This window comes from Neopsephotus bourkii, unplaced genomic scaffold, assembly GCF_033783945.1.
Source record: "Neopsephotus bourkii isolate Nb327-2 ecotype Australia unplaced genomic scaffold, CSIRO-AGI_Nbou_v1 NB_1248, whole genome shotgun sequence".
NCBI classification, from domain to species: Eukaryota; Metazoa; Chordata; class Aves; order Psittaciformes; family Psittacidae; genus Neopsephotus; species Neopsephotus bourkii.
The window spans coordinates 4,280,654-4,296,482 of NW_026901733.1; the positions used below are offsets into that span (position 1 = coordinate 4,280,654).

Genomic DNA, 15,829 nt, shown 5'->3' on the forward strand with positions numbered 1-15,829 from the left:
TTCCTCTTTTCCTCTAGTCAGACACAGTGTCTTCCATGGTGCTGTGGAGGCTACTATGTAGATGACCTCTGCTTTTTAACGTGCAAGCAAAATGAACGCTGTGTGGGCATAGTCAAGCATAAGGGGTTTGTTTTGGGTTTTTTTCCTATTATGGTTTCTTTTCTCTTTTTTAAACAGCATGAACCTTTTAGAAAACCACCTTTAGTATGAATGTGCTTATCTTGGCTGATGTGATAGCTAAATGGTAATTGAAAGGCTCTTTGGAAACCCACTTGTGTATCTGTGGATAGCAGGAGTGTCAGGATTACAGTCAACTTGACCAAAATTACATGCTGTATGTATGTTAGAGCATATGAGCAAAGCATGCTACCAATTTAACTTGCCCAGACTGGAGCCTGATTTTACAGTAGACTCATTTCTTTGCTTCAGTTTTCCTGAATTTGCTTTCTAGTTCTGTGAGTTAGCATCTCAATGTACATGGGAGGGCATTTTCTTTGGACCCTGCATTGAATTATTCTGAACTGTGTAGAAGCCCTCGCAGTGAGAGGAGTTGAATGTCTCATCTATCCTGTTAATGGGTTTTTCACTGTGTATTTTTGCACCTCTTTGGAGCAGCAATATTAGCTTTCCATGTGCTGATCAAGCTCTTTGAGTGTGCCGATGAGCGGTTATGCAACATGTCTGAGTCGCTTCCTTTTTCCCAAGAGTGGGCAAGAACTGGCTGGATAAGTGCTCACTCCTGTGTGCAAGTTAACTCTTGAACTGAAATTCAGAGTTCAGGCTGTGAGTACTCTGAACAGATCCCAGATAAATGAGGATGAGGGGCTGCTAGCTACTAAAGAAGGGATGCCACATACTATCAGTGTCAGGAGAGATGGATTTCAGTCTGGTGCTTCTTAAATGTTGAGTGTAAATTGATGTAGCATTGCCATCTTTCATCAACTGTAGAAAACGGTGAAGGGTTTCTATTTATTTATTTAAGGTTAATCTATCCAAATGGCACTGATTGTTCTAGTGCAGTGGTTAAACAAAAACATGAACCCTTGTGTGTGGGCTTGTTACTGTGCTACTTGGTGCCTCAGTGATCTGCCCTTCCAGCTTCCAGCATCTGTTTCGCCTTCAGGGACCTCCACCATGCTTGTGCCTGTGGAACCTGGGGCAGCTTTGCCAGGTTTATCAGCAGAGGCATCTCCAAATGAGGCATCTGTGTCTGGGTAGGATGCCTGGGGGTGAACTGCCAAGTGGTAATTACTAGAGTGGAGGTCTGCCAGGGCTCAGTCTGTATACCTAAATCACAGAATGACTCAAAGTCATCCAGCTGTGGAGCATCACCAGCTTGTTTAGAGGTTTAATTACATTGCTCTTCTGCTGCTGCTCTTTCCTACAATAATAACACCCCTGGCTGGGTTGGTGGCATCGCCATGGCCATGCATGACTACATGGGGTGGTGGAGAACTGATTTGGTGTACATGTACATGTTAGCTCCGTGCCTGGATGAGAGACCTGAGCAGCTGTACAGCATTGCAAATGCCATGCACAGTGATGGAACTGGGGGAAGATCAGGCTCAGCTGCTCGGGGATAGACTTGTGGTTATACTAGATTAGTTGCAGTATGCAGCTGCATCCTAAGACTGCCTTTTGGCACGTGCACGGTGGCTTTGCACTTCTAATTGATTTCCCTCACTTTCTTTCCTGTTTTCTTCAAGTGTGACGTAGAACATGGAGTGCCGAGGCTGATGCAGTGCTCCTGGCACTGCAAGCAGTTTTATGTATTATTAGAGGGTATGAATCCCTTTTTAACTGTGGGATTTTTCACCTTGGTCTGAGTGATCTAGATTTCCTGTTGCTTATCAGTGTTCTAGTGGATGCAGCCGGATCTTGAAAGACAGCAATTCATACACATAAGCAAGGAAGAAAGAGGAGGTGGGTCCTGCTTCTAGTGCTGGTGGATCATCTTCAAATGTGCCTGCATGACTATGTGGTTAGAAAAATAGGCACCATGTGACTGTTGTAAAGCTTCATGACTTTTTCTTCAGTATCCCCAGTTGTGTGCAACTGTTGCCCTCTTCCCCTGACACCCTTCATCATCTTTACTTAATAACTAGGGTAAGACGCAGATGACTGCTTAACTCCAGCCTTTTCATTTCTGTGTGTGTTATAGATTTGCTGACTGTATTTTGATAATAGAATTGACTTCTGAAGCTATACCAAAACTGTACCAGTTCTGGGTAAGGTAGAGGATGCTGTCTCTGAGTGATATCATTACCTGTCTTTTTTTTTTTTTTTTTTTTTTTAAGAGACATTAGCTTTTAAGCCTTCTCCTTTCCTTCATAGTTTTTGGAGAGCCTCATTTGTTGTTCCAAAAGATTTTTCTTTAGCAATTACCAAATTAAATAGAAAACAATATGGTTTTGTTGTTTCTTTAAAATTGTTGGTTACCTTGTATTTGTAGTCTCTGTATTTATTTGTTAGAGTGAAACAAAAAGTAATACTTGAATCAGTGCTCCCTTACAAAAGCAGTCCTAAGTTTGAGCGTGCATTGCAAGGGATGGTGTTCTGAACTAATAATCAGGAATAAAAAAGCACTGCTTTGTTTAAAATGTGGTTCTGCAGCCGCCTGTACATTTGCTGCTGAAAAGGGGTATGTTTATAACATCAGAGTGGATTTGGAGAAGCAAAACGTATTTCATGGTGTAAAAGTGACCTGGAAAGAAATATTTTCCTACAGTTTTATGTTGTCACTGTTTTTCATGCATTACATGCGCACGCATCCTTGGCTGAGACATTCTTTTGTCTTGTTGGTTTCAGAAGCTTCCTGGCTTTTCTGTTAGAATTATTTAGTGTCCCAGATCTGCCAATTATGAGCTGCTCAAACTGCGGGCACAGGAGCAGAAGGGTGAACCTCCAGGCAGAAACATGGTGCAACACTGAAGCCGCCTCAGACAAAAGGGCAGGCTGTGCATTTGGTAACATTGAAATGTAGGCATATGAAAGGTGACAAATTTAGCCCAGGGTAAACTTGTCTTTGGGAAAATAACTCAGTCCCTAGTAAGTGTCAGGTGTTCACAGCTTTTAAATCAGGACAGCTTGACTTGCACAGATTAACCCTTTTCTGAACCCCATCCTTGGTCTTTGCAACTCATACACATTTGGGTTTCTCTGATCATATTACCTGTTTCCACTTGAGCGAAACCAAAACTGGGTAAAATGTTGAAGGTATGGTGCTTTTCGTCTGGATTTCCATGCCTGTGGTGTCCCAGAACAAACTGTGGCTCTGAAGAAGATGCTGAATACCTGGGAATCATGGCCACAGCTACTCTAGGTATACATGAACTCAGTAGCCAGACACGGCTTGCATGAGTTGCATCTCAGGACACATAGAGTGTGTCAAGCGTGTTGGCTTGCCAAGCATGAGCAGAGAAGCTGTCATTTGTAGGCAGCAGAGAAGCCAGATGCATTTGACTTGCTGTGTGTAAGTGCAACCTTAATGTTTTCTGTGTATAATAGATCTTCTAGAGCCACAATTGAAGAGGTTGGTCAGCTTTAACCTAATTTTCTTCTTCCAAATTCTTCTTCAGTATTTGCATATTGTCAATAAGTAGCAATTTCAGATACTATAAATAAAAATCACTGTCCTTAGCAATGAAGGTTTGTGTGGGATATTGTAGTCTTTGGACTGATAATGCAGCCTTCTGGAAGCAAAAATGTGGCAAAGAGTGGAAATGAAACTAGAAGCCTGTGGTCTACAGGCTTTGACCCCTTTGAAGGGAGCATTACTGAGTACCGGTGTTTCCAGACAGCTGTGATTCATTCAGCGTGTGTTTGCAGTGACATGATCATTACAACCAGGATCAGATCATAAACTGTAAATCTTGAAGAGAAGGAGAAGCTTGTGTTTTCCTAGCTAATTTACTGGGATTCAGAAACTCCGTAGAATTAACTGGTTTGTGCCATAAGTGGGTCAGTGATGTACTTTGAAAGTTCTTGCAGGTTTCTGTGTGGGAAAGTGAAACTGCCCCCCTCCACTGTTGGATGTTTTAAAGCAAAATTCTTTAAGCTTTTTATTAGGAACCACAAGAGACACTCAGCTACTGAAACTGCTCTGAGGGGTCAGACTGAGGAGCTGAAGTTACAGGTCCTGTGCTGATACTGTGGATTTTAAACACTGGTATTTGGCATCTTTTCCGTAAAGAGTTATACCTACTTGCTTCTGTCACATGCATTTTTAAATTAGGGCCTTAATCACATGTCCGTATGGTAATAGCTTCTAGGCTGGGAGCAGCCTCATTAAAAATGTACTATATGATCATGATAATGTGATCATTTGAGGTGAAATGCCAGTTAAATGCATTGGGTAGTGGGTGACCTTGCTTTTCTAAACTTGAGCAAAAAATAGTGTCTCCTGGAGCTTTTACTTAGCATGGAATAGATATCGACAGAGCATCTCACTGTTTCCATCTCCCTTGACTGCTACTTTAGGAGAAATCCATACCTGAGGACACAGAATATCTTAATTTCTGATCTAATTTATGACCAAGGGGGAAGTGTCTCTTTCAGGATTGGTGAGAGTTCTGCAATGCACCTGAATTTAAAAAATCATAATTCCACCACAGGCATGTTGATGTGGATGCTCTCTTCTCCTTGTCCTCATTTCTTGGTGCACTTGCTGTGTGAGAAATGCTGGTAGCGTAGGCAGATTGAGTGATCACAGGACACTGACATAGAAGAAATGGAAGATAAAATAAGGCTGGGAGGGTGTTCTTTTAGTGTGTCAGTTGTGGTGGGAGGTTTTGATGGCTGTGCTTTACTGACATTAATGCTCTCATCTGAATAATAAAGTTAATAGTCCAATAATATGAATGTTTGTGTGGGGGCAGAGTTCATATCTTCAATGTATCTGATGTTCTGTCGGGTGCAATTTTCTGCAAACCTGCTAAGAAGACCGTGATCTTTCATTTATGGTGTTTTGGGGACCTAATCCGTGAAATTCAGAAACTTTGCTATGATTTCCCCTTCCCTCTCCAAAGTTCTAATTTTACTTGTACAAAACTTCTGTGGTGATGGAAGTATCAACACTCAACAAAAGAAAACATACTTAGAACTTTAAGCAACAAAAGATCTTGAGAAGTGATGGTAAACAAGAAGTGTGCTGAAAAGTTGTGATGATGTATATTGATCAGCCATTTAGGCAATACAATTGAAGGTTTATTTTCCTTTCTGACTGGTGAGAGAAGAGCAGCAAACTTGGCTGAATCCAGGTGCATTTAAGTAGTTGATGGATGACGTATGACTCCAGCAATAGTTAATCAGTGTTATTGTGAACTTAATTAGGCTAAGGATGATAACCACATTAGAAATAAATTTAGCTGAACTGGTGTGTGTCTGTTAATACCATACTTTAAAATTGGTATAAACTTATAATTGCAATTGTAAGCCTTTATCTTACAAACTAAACTTGGCTTGATTGTCCTTTACCCAAACCTAAACTTCACTTGTGAGGACTTGCGCTACCTAAACTAAGTATTACGATTCCACCGGAAGCTAATAGATGACAAGGAAAGGGAATAGTAGCAACTGTGTGAGGTCCACCCTGGAAACTCAACATTTGTAGTAGTTTTTTAAACAATAAACACTTGTACATTACTGTGAAATATAGTTACCAACATTTAGGTTTGGTTTTGTAGTAAAAAACCTCATTCACCAACATTATGAATCAAAGAAACCACAGCTTAAAAAAGAAAGAACAGCAAAACAGCAATACTTCTTTGAGATTGTTCAGGACAATTTTAGCATGGGTTTTGTCTCACATTGGTTTTGAAGCTGCAGTGATAACATGGTGAGTTTAAACTTGTGTTTAAGGGTCACTCTGTAGTAGGATGAAGGCCTTTAGGGTTTTGTTTTTCTTAGGAACTGCCTACCTTAATACCATAATAAAGACAAAAACTGTGTTTGTAAACACCTTGTGTCAGAGCCGAAAAGGTAAAGCATTGAAAAGATAGAACATGAAAAATTTTGTTTATGATATGTTGAATTTCAGCTGAAGGTTTCCCAGCTTTATTAAAAGCAGTATTTCTCCAGTGGTAGGAGAGCGAGTGGGTTTCCAGCCATGCTGTTGAATAGGAAGAGATAATAGACCTGGGGGGTACTGTGCTTAAAGGCATCTTGCTGCTTAAACTTTTGTCTGTATTAGTTTTTCTCTGTTTTCCTCATTAGTGGAGCTGTGTTGATGGCAAGAGCATGGTGGTGCCTGGGAAAATAGGAGCCTGGGAGAAAGGGAGTGCTATAAAATGTGTCTGTGCTGAAGTCAGGATACCTTCTGACTTGTAGTATTCAAGGAAGCCTTAAATTTCTGTGAAACCAGGGTAACTTACAGTAGTGTGGAGCTTAGTTCATCCTGAAAGACCTGCCCATGGGATGGAGAAGTTGTTATGCATTTAGCTCATCTAGAGCACCATGTTCCTATTCCTCTGCTGCTGCTGGCAGCTGGGCTACATTGCTGCTAAGCTGAGCTAGGTTTGTTGAGATAGAAGCTGCCTTTGACTGTGCTGGGCTCATCTGGTGGTTCAGTGCTGGTGGCATGTGGGGCTTAGGCCAATGGGGAAGGTAGTCTCACCACAATGCAAACTCTGCTGCTGAGCTAGGTGGGTGCTCACCTTTCCTTCTTAGTTGGGGTGCTATACCAACTTTTCCTCTGTTAGAAATTCCTTCAAACATAAACCACTCAATAACAGTTTTTGAATCTGTGTTCTGTCTACCCAGGATGATTTTTAGGGTGTGTTGAAGGTGATTGCTGGAGATTGAGGCCTGGCTTGCAGGAGGCAGGTCTGTCAGCTCCTGAGATTGGGGCATTGTGCTACCAGCTCCCAAAGGCTGCTTCGGCTTTTCATGCTGGCCAGCACTGCTGCTCCTCATGCTGCTCCATGAGCTCCCAGCAAAAAACTTTGGAGGGCAGGTTGGTGTGGTCAGCAGAACTTAAGCAGTTCCAGAATGAGTGGGGGGAAGGCTGAGAGGAACCAATGGCTTGGCTGGCTGGAGAACAAGGCAGAGCGTTGCCTGCAAACCTACCATCTAAACAGAGAAAAGGATGTTCTCAGGTTTGCTTTCCTTTTTGGCAGACTGTACTTCCATAGCAAAAGTTAAGACAAATTGAAGAGTTCATAAGTCATAGTTCTAGCTAAAATGAAAAAGCCTAGAAGATCTAGTTTACTTTTGTAGCTTGCACTGGCAAGCTGAGTCATTTGTTCAGGTTTGCAGTAGTGAGTAACCTTTTAGATGCTCTCTTCTCTGAGACGTCTGTGTTCTGAAATGAACAATGATTAAGCAACATCAAGCATGTAGCTCAGCTCTTACAAAACCAAAATTCGCCCACAGAATTGCTCTGAGAAGCAGTTTGACTTGGAAGACCTTTGCATCAGAATCTCATGAAGGGTTTTTGGGGAATCTAGCTGTTTTTTTCCCAGTTTTTCAGAGGCAAAGGTAGTTTAGAAACCACTGGAGTCTTCTTTACAACTGGGAGCTGACTCTTCACCGAGTGTTGTGTGACAAGTGTTAACAGTTGTTATACTTAGCTCCTAAGTTTGAAGAGCAGAATTATTTGTTATTTTGCATTAAGTGCATTGTAATTTCTGGTTTTGGTTTGTTGGTTTGGTTTTTTTTAGTGGTTTCTGGCATTTTGAGAAGTTTAGTTTCCGTTTGGCTGTTAGAAATTGATGTTCTCAGGTAAATAGGGATATTTCATTATCACATATATTTTGTCATTTTAATGTACTTTATAAGAAAGCTGTGCAAGTAAAACACAGGCAATATTAGTGTGATATGCTTAAATAAGAATCCTTACAAAACCAGAAAGTATTAAAATAGCTTTAATATTGGACTGGAGCATATTCATTTTTAATAATGAACAACATTAGATAATTGACTTCATATGACTTTTAAAACCCAGCACAAACAGCAATAACCCTCCGTCAGGGTTACTTAGTGGTTTTTGCTGAGCGCATGCAGCTTGTCCTCCTTAGGCAGACAATACTGTGTGCATGGTGGGAGTGGGGTGAAACTGCAAGTGTTTGTTGGGTTGGTTTTTTTTTTTTCTGCAGGATGTTGGAGGCAAAAGTGCTTTCCTGGAATGTGGCAATTCCTGAATTTCTGTCTGAGGGGAAGCCAGATGCAATCAGCTGTGTCAATGCCCAAAGCTGGCTTGGCCTCTGGGTTTCCTGCTTGCTATATACAGAGTGGGAGCAGGGGGAGGGACTTCGGGATTTATCATCTGGTGCAGAATTTCATGAGAAAGAAATCCGTCCAGCGTCATGCACCTGTGTGTTGGGGTGAGGACATTGTTCATGCCTTGGTTATTTAGCCGCCCTGGCTGTGAAAGTGCCTGACCAAGAAGCTTTGTCCGTTTCCCTGGGTGTTGGCATTGGGTAAGCCAACAGAGGATGCCTCAGCTATCTTCAGCTCCCACCACTTAAATGGTAAAGTATGGGAGCTATGGGAAAGCTCCATAATGGAAGTAACCTCCCTTTCACTGCCCATTGCATGCAGAGATGGCAGTGGGCAGTGAAAGGGAGATCCCTTCCAGTCCTGCCTTCTTGTGCAGGGAGAGGGGTGATCAGTTTGTTCTCCTTCCTATTTTGGAAAGGTGTTTCAGGGCTCTGAAAGAAAGGATCCCTTTAGAAGAGGAGAAATGTGATACAATAATAATAAAATAGCTGCAAAAGAGATACTCTTATAAAATGTGAAACAGTGTAACAAAAATATCCAAATTTGGAGGCTGGGAGCATTGCGGTGGCTGGTTGCGGCACTTAAGCACCATTCCTGTCTTGAAAGACTGATAGTCTTAAGATGTCAAAATACAAAAAGATGAAGACCTGTAGCATATCTCAGGTGATTAAAGATGGAGTGGCTGTCACAGTCATGTTAATTCTAGCGGGTACTATGTATTTTGCAGATGATAGAGATGGAAAAAGGGTTCCGTTGGGAAGCAAAAGAAGGAAGAAGAAATAAGAGTGCACCTGAGGACTGCAGTGAGGCTCCTGGAGTGATGTAGAGGAGCAGGTCTTGAGTAATCCCCTCTGGACCTAATGGGGAAGAGGGTTTTGTCTTGCACCTGTAGCAGTGGTTTCTTTTTTAAGGGTTTGCCTTGGTCTGAAGGTTTTCATAACTCTATACCCATGAATTTGGTTTTGTGTTTGAATGTATTTGTGCCACGGAGCACAGAAAGGACTTAATTCTACAGATTTATTAGGCCAACATCTTTCTCTGGCCCTTAGAGCTCTTGGGGCTGTCCAAGGTCAGTATTATTGAGACTGTGGTTTGTGGCATTCCGTACAGAGCAGAATTGTTTTACTATGTCTATGTATTTTATTTTAGTATTAAGTGAGCTGAGTGCATTGCAGTTTACTAGTTAAATCTTCATTTAATTGCTGATAACTAAAAGCAAATACAAATGGTTGTAGAAGAGTTTTGTATAAAACACTTCCTTGATGGACAAATGGCCTTTCCTCTGTCCCTGAAGTTTTTGCTTCGTTTCCTGGTCTTTAAAATTCTGCATGATGGCTGTGTGTGACATACATACAAAGAGAGCAACCCTGTCACCAAGGAACAGTGTGAAATGTTTAATCCGGCATTTCTAAGTGATGAAATTAAAGACTATAAGAATAAAAGCACTGCAGTAGCAAAATCTATTTCCGGCTGCTTCTGCATAGAAACAGCGTCATATGCAGCACACCAAAATGCTTTCAGTCTTACCTACTGTCTGTAAACCTAAGGAAAGAGGGTCTGTGCAGAAAGAGGGAAGGTATACAGATGTTTCTTATTACTCCCATCAGGGATAGATTGCGGGAGAGCTTTTCTAAAGGGTGCCTGTATGTTCTGTTTTTATGAGGGAGAGAAGTAATGCAAGATCATAAAAAAAATATTGCACAGAAAAGGCTAGAGCCCGGGGCCTTTTGAATTGCAAGTCAAGAGAAGGCTTTAAAACTATTATTTAACTGAGTATTGGGGGGCTAGAGCATCATAAAAGGCTGGTATGTGGGGAAGGTATCCTGCTGTGGCACATCGATCGTGTAGCCTGAACTGAGGCAGTGAATCTGTGTAATGGTTGGCTACAGAGGAGAATGAAAGTAGGAAAAAATCTGAAATAAAGGTGTATTAGCATTAATGTGCTAGTGACCTATTTATGTTTAAAGTAGGTACAGAGAAGGAAAAAATCCTTTGGGGTTATATGCTCATTGATGAGTTAAAAATGAATGTACATGGTTGAGCTGGCACCCCTTCCGTTCCCCTTCTTCACCCCAGCTGGGATCAATGTGCTGGGTCCATTGCCACACGGAACACTTTGTATCTGTGGAAAGCATCTCTTCTGTTTCCTATTTTCATGACTAAGAGCAGGCTTAAGTAATATGGTAGTTAGGTCTTCTGGTATTTAGTGGTTTACAGCACTGCTGTGTTTTGTTATTGGGAATTGTGTGGTGGGAAGAGGATCATCAAGGAAGTTTTGCAGTCTGCAGGGGGTTGTCTTGGCTTAGGTGTTCTGTGTTGGACATCTCGCACAATGCCATGAAAATCTGTTCCATGGCAGACTGGTTGAAAGAACAAGGAAGCCCTGTGCACATCCGGCTGCCCCTCTGCAAGCAGCTCTGCTGTTAATGGAAACAATGTGATATGCAATTCTTGAGTGTAAAGTCTGTGAATCAGGGGAGTCCCAGTCTGCATCACTGGTGACCACATCACAGCCTACTTCAGGTGATGGACTGGCAGTTGAGCTGTCCATTGCTCCTGTTGCTGCCATTGATGGTGTCCAGCCAAAGGTGAACCCCTGTCTCAGCGTCTTCTGAAATCCCACCTTTACTGGAATAGCTGGGTCATTTGCACAATGCAGATAGGGCTATAACAACTATTTATATTAATCTGTGCTCCAGGTGTTAAAGAAACACAATTTGAGTCACGCATCCATTACAAAGTGTGCAGGGCTAGGATCTTTCCTGAAGGTGATAATGGTAGTGTTGTTACAGCTATTGGGGGAGCTGACAAACAAATCTAGCTTAAGCAAGAGATTTTGGTTTAGTTTGCTGATAAACCTCCAAACTATGTTGTTTTCTCCTGTACTCCAAAATTAAGAGCTGTTTACTCCAAGCTTCTCTTTCAGGCTTGGCTACTTCATTTTGCCCTTTTGCTTTAGGCAGATTTCTTGGCTTGTCCATGCCTTGGTTTTTGTCAATTTTAAAATGAGGATATTTTTTTCCTTAACGTATCTTCCAGGGAGGACTCTGAAGTAGAAACTGCTCTGCATATTGGAGCAGTTCTCCAAGAGCTAAACAAGCTTCTGTTAAAAGGACGCTTTCTAACTTAGACTGAAAGGGAAATTTGAACTAAGCACTCCGTTGTGCCATCTTGTGGTGTCCCCTGTCTTGTTCGGTAAACTCTTGTCTTTAAACGCAGCAGATTTGTTGCCAGCAGTTCTGATATCTGACCCTAGTTTATTGTAAAATCCCATTGCAACTAAAAGCTGTTCCCGTACCATCCTTTGCCAACCAGAAAATACGGAAATTAGTGGCCCATAAGAGATCAGCCTTGAGTTTTTAATGCAGTACAGCAGTGGTAAGGACCAGTGAAATGAAAACCTGTGCTCTGCACAGTGTGCCCATGGGAGGGTGGAGAGCAGGCTCTCTGTCCATGGCTCCAGCAAGGGGACCTTGTTCTGGAAGCTGTGATTGACTTCAGGAGTGATCACAGAGAAACATGCAGCAGAGCAGTTTTTCATGGTGATGACTGAAGTTGTTACTTGCACTGCAAGTAACGATCTCAAGAGTTGATGCAGAGGGTGAACAAGGGCTTTGCTTGCTGCTGAGGATCTGCTCCAGGGTGTGTTTTGCATAGGTCTTTGGCTGGCCACACAGGCACCAGCAACTTGGGCAAGCCTGGGAATGTGTTCAACTTGGCTGTCAGTTCAGGGACAGAGAAATTCTGGGGTTTTTTTGTGTAAATGCCAGGAGCTGAATTGCATTAACCCTTTCCCAGAGCATCTTCCCCATCTACAGAAGACTGCTGTAGTATTGGTAGGTAAATAGGTAATCCTTTGAACAGGAGTGAGTAAGCTTTGTCAATGATTTTATCATAGGTGGCATCTTAAAAGTAGCCAAGAGGAAATGCTCAAAGTCAGATTCAACCTCGAATGACTGAGAGGGCTGTGGGTGAAGGAGGTGGTGCTGCAAGCTGTTCGACTGGGCTCCTTTGCTGGTGTTAGCACTTTGCAAAGAAGCTCTCCATATTCCAAGCAATACCACCATTTCAGAAGCAGCATAGGTGTTCATGTTGTGCCTGAGCTAATCAGCCCTCTAAAAAGACCTCCAGGATGTCATCTGCCCTCTTTGTGTAGGGAATCTCTGTGCTTTTAACAGAGACCGCCTCGCTTGAAACCAGCTCTAATATCTCTAACATGGTGCTGAAAGGGGCCTTTTATCTAATCGAACTCCAGTTGCTTCAGGATGGAGCATTTACAACATCAGACATGCGATGTGGTAGATGAACGGTCGATCCTATAGGAACTGAGGGAGACTGGATGCTCTAACAGGTATTGATTCATCCTTATTTTAACAAAACAAAAACTATTAGTGCTGCTGCTTTACCTCACATTATTATGTGTACATTAGATATCGAATCAGTAGTAGTGATGGAAAGGCATTAGTAAGTGGTGAAACTTAAAAAAAATATATATAATATTTGAGATAATAATGGTAATGAATAGTGATGAAAATAGGGATGGTATATAACTAAGTGGTATATAAAGAAAAGCAACTGTATTCTGGGCTTCAAGGAGTTCTCAATATGATGGATATCTAAATTAGAAAACACTTCACATATGCTTCTTTCCTTAAGTAAATCGTAATGGAAAAGACCAAAGCAGTTTTGAGACTTGACAGAATTGCAAATGCTGGGGGGAAAAGAAGATATGGTGGAAGAAAGAGATTAGAGAGTGCATTTTAAGAAGTAAAACTGCAACAGTTGATCAAAAAAGTACTAGGGTATTTTTTAATATCTGTGTCAATCAGTTCCAACAATAAAAAACAGCAGAAGGAAGTTTCAGAATATCTGTGCTTGTGAGTGGAGCGAGCATCACAGAGTCTCCCGGGGCCCATGAAGTGCTGAGGTGGTTTCATTTTGGTTTATGTTTGATCATGAAGCCATGTATGGTCACTGTGTTTTCCAGAGGTCTCTATTCCTGTGCAGTTAGAAAAAGGTAGTAGTAACTTATAATATGTATTTAATTTGCTTGTGAATTTGAAACCACTTTAAATATAGATAGGGTGTCTTGAGTTGCAGTGGTCTGTCTGGCAAAACAGATGCAATTAGCACAGAGCTGTGTTGCTCTAATGATCTTCCCCAGAATGACTGCCAGGTAGGGTGGCTGTGTTAACCCTGTCAATTTAACTTGCAGTTAGTGGGTACTAAGGCTAGGATTTGAGAATAAATAGCAAAATGCATCTATGTTTATGTTTTGTTGCTATACTCACTGAGTGAGGATCTGTGTTCGAATTAATGTTATTTTCTGAAACAAATTACTTATTCTGGTAAATAGAAGAAATAGAAGATGACCTTGTAGGCCACAAGTCTCTGGAGAAGTAATTTGCAGGGTATGTTTCTGGTGAATGTTTCCAAATTAATTTCCAAATACTAACTTGTTTCATGTGCACTGTGAGCAGTGTAGGGAGCATTACGGAATTTGGATTGATAAAAATGTAAAGAAATCATCAACTTGGGTATCAGTGTGTGAGTAGGAGTCATTTAACATTCAAATGATGATCCTGTTTTGTGCTTGAAAAAAGGCAGAGTAGGAAGAGACAGTAAAGCTCCTGTAAACTAAATATAATTCTCTTCCATTATGCCTTCCATGGAGCAGCAGCCAGGTTATGTGTAAAATTGGCTCAGATGTGCTTGCTGCCTTCACATCAATCACTTGCAAAGCTTTTGGTTTACAGGTGTGTTAAAGAGTGAACTCACTTCTGAATCTCTTTACCCTGCACTTGTTTATCTTTTGATGGGATCTTTTGACTTATTAATGATTGGATACTACTTGTGACCAAACAAGATGGTTGTGGAATGGGGCTGCAACTTGTTGAGCTGAACAAATGGTCATTTTCTTATCAGAAGACAAGATGGATTATACGCTGTGCTTAGCTCATTGCTGATGGTTTGTGAGCAAGGGAAAGCTTTGTTTAGAGTTGTCTAGGAACAGGGATCTGCATCTCTGTGTCTTTGGTTTTCAAAGAGACTTTGACCATGGTGCTCCCACTGTATACTCAAGGTTTCCCAGGAGCAGAGCAAACATAATGGTAGCAAAATCTTCTCTTCTAGCCTGACAACTGCTAGAGAGTAACTGGTGGCTACTTTTGCTTTTTAGTGTCTCTGTATGAAGAGATTAAAATCTCCAGGAAATCTAGTATCTGCCTATTCATAAAACCCAGCACTCCAGGATACTTCTGAAAGCCCTAGACAATTGTGCAATTAAGCACATACTCGTTATTCATGTCAGAGGAATGCACAGAGACCTAGAGTTTCTTGCACAAAAATAGCTCAGTGCTTGAAGAGGGGGACTTGAATTCTGAGTGTGAAAACACCTCCTATGCTGTGTGCCTTTGGCGCCAGCATAGAATTTCACATGGGAAGGAATAGAGTGATCTGTTTAAGTCGGCTATAATATATATTCCATTGTCCTTGCAAGTACTAACAACCTATTGACAGAGACATGAGTGAGCTGGTACCTTAATAGCCATTATTTGTTTATGCACCGCAGCCTTATCGAGAAAGAGGAGGTCACTGGAAATTGTTCATGTTTCCCAGCTTATCCAGCAAGTCTCAAGTTGATTTGAGGTAGAGGCTACTGTGTTCTTAAACGTGACCAAACACAGGGGTGTTAAAATGCAGATGTCACATAAAAATTCTAAAAAGATTGCAAAGAAATAATCAGAGAGCAGTAAATTAAAGCTGGTCCTGTCAAAGGGTGCAGTGCGTGCTCATGGATTTTAGCAGCTAAAGTCGTGATAAACGCCAACCCTTCTCTTGGCCAATTCTGCCAGTGTAAATAAATAAATACATAATACAGTCTTGCTGCTCTTAAAACGGGACATTAATTTTGCAGTAATAGTTGACCTTCAGTTGAACTTAGGTGAAAATCAGACTCGTGCTTGTTTGTGACAGTCTCAACTGTAAAAACGGTGTTACTGGGTTACAGGGCTCAGGCATTTTGTACCATCTTGTTGCTCAAGAGTAGTTTCTTTACCGGCTGAGTGGGGCGTATCACCTTACAGCAGTTCTTTGTATGTAAATGTGTTTTCTTAAGGTAAGTGGGTAGTTCAGCTGTGTTCCTTTCAGCAAGATCTCTTTAGGAGCGCTGGTACATCTCCCAGGAGAATATACACTGAAATGTGCTCTGTTGGAACACCCTTTCCCAACATAATTGTATTAAAGCCTTCTGGTTACCTGGTTTCAGTTTAAATTTGTTGTTTGGACTGCTCATGTGTACTGTAATCATGTTAAAGGGACCCTGTCAGTGCTTATATAAAGCAGCTTGAACCCCTATATGCAGGCAAATGTCTTATAACAGGACCGTGACATGATTTTCCTGTAACCAGCTGTCCCAGTGTGGTGACATACACACAAACACTGATCTCTCTAATATTGTAGGTCACTACATAGAAGGTAAATATGGCAAGTAGCTCTTCAAAAGCTGTCCTTTCCCCTGACTATCTCACTTCTGCACCTGAGATGTGCTGACCAGAAGCAGATACTTACCTTGGATACTTACCAAGCAGACCTTGGTTCAGGAGCTCCCAGC

The 15,829-nt window shown here is 41.6% G+C and overlaps 1 protein-coding gene across 8 annotated transcripts in view; it reads left to right on the forward strand.

Annotated features, from left to right (window-relative positions):
• The window catches only part of CARMIL1 (capping protein regulator and myosin 1 linker 1), a 189,472-nt gene that overhangs the window by 60,488 nt on the left and 113,155 nt on the right, over positions 1-15,829 (forward strand). The gene's annotated exons all lie outside the window — the stretch shown is intronic.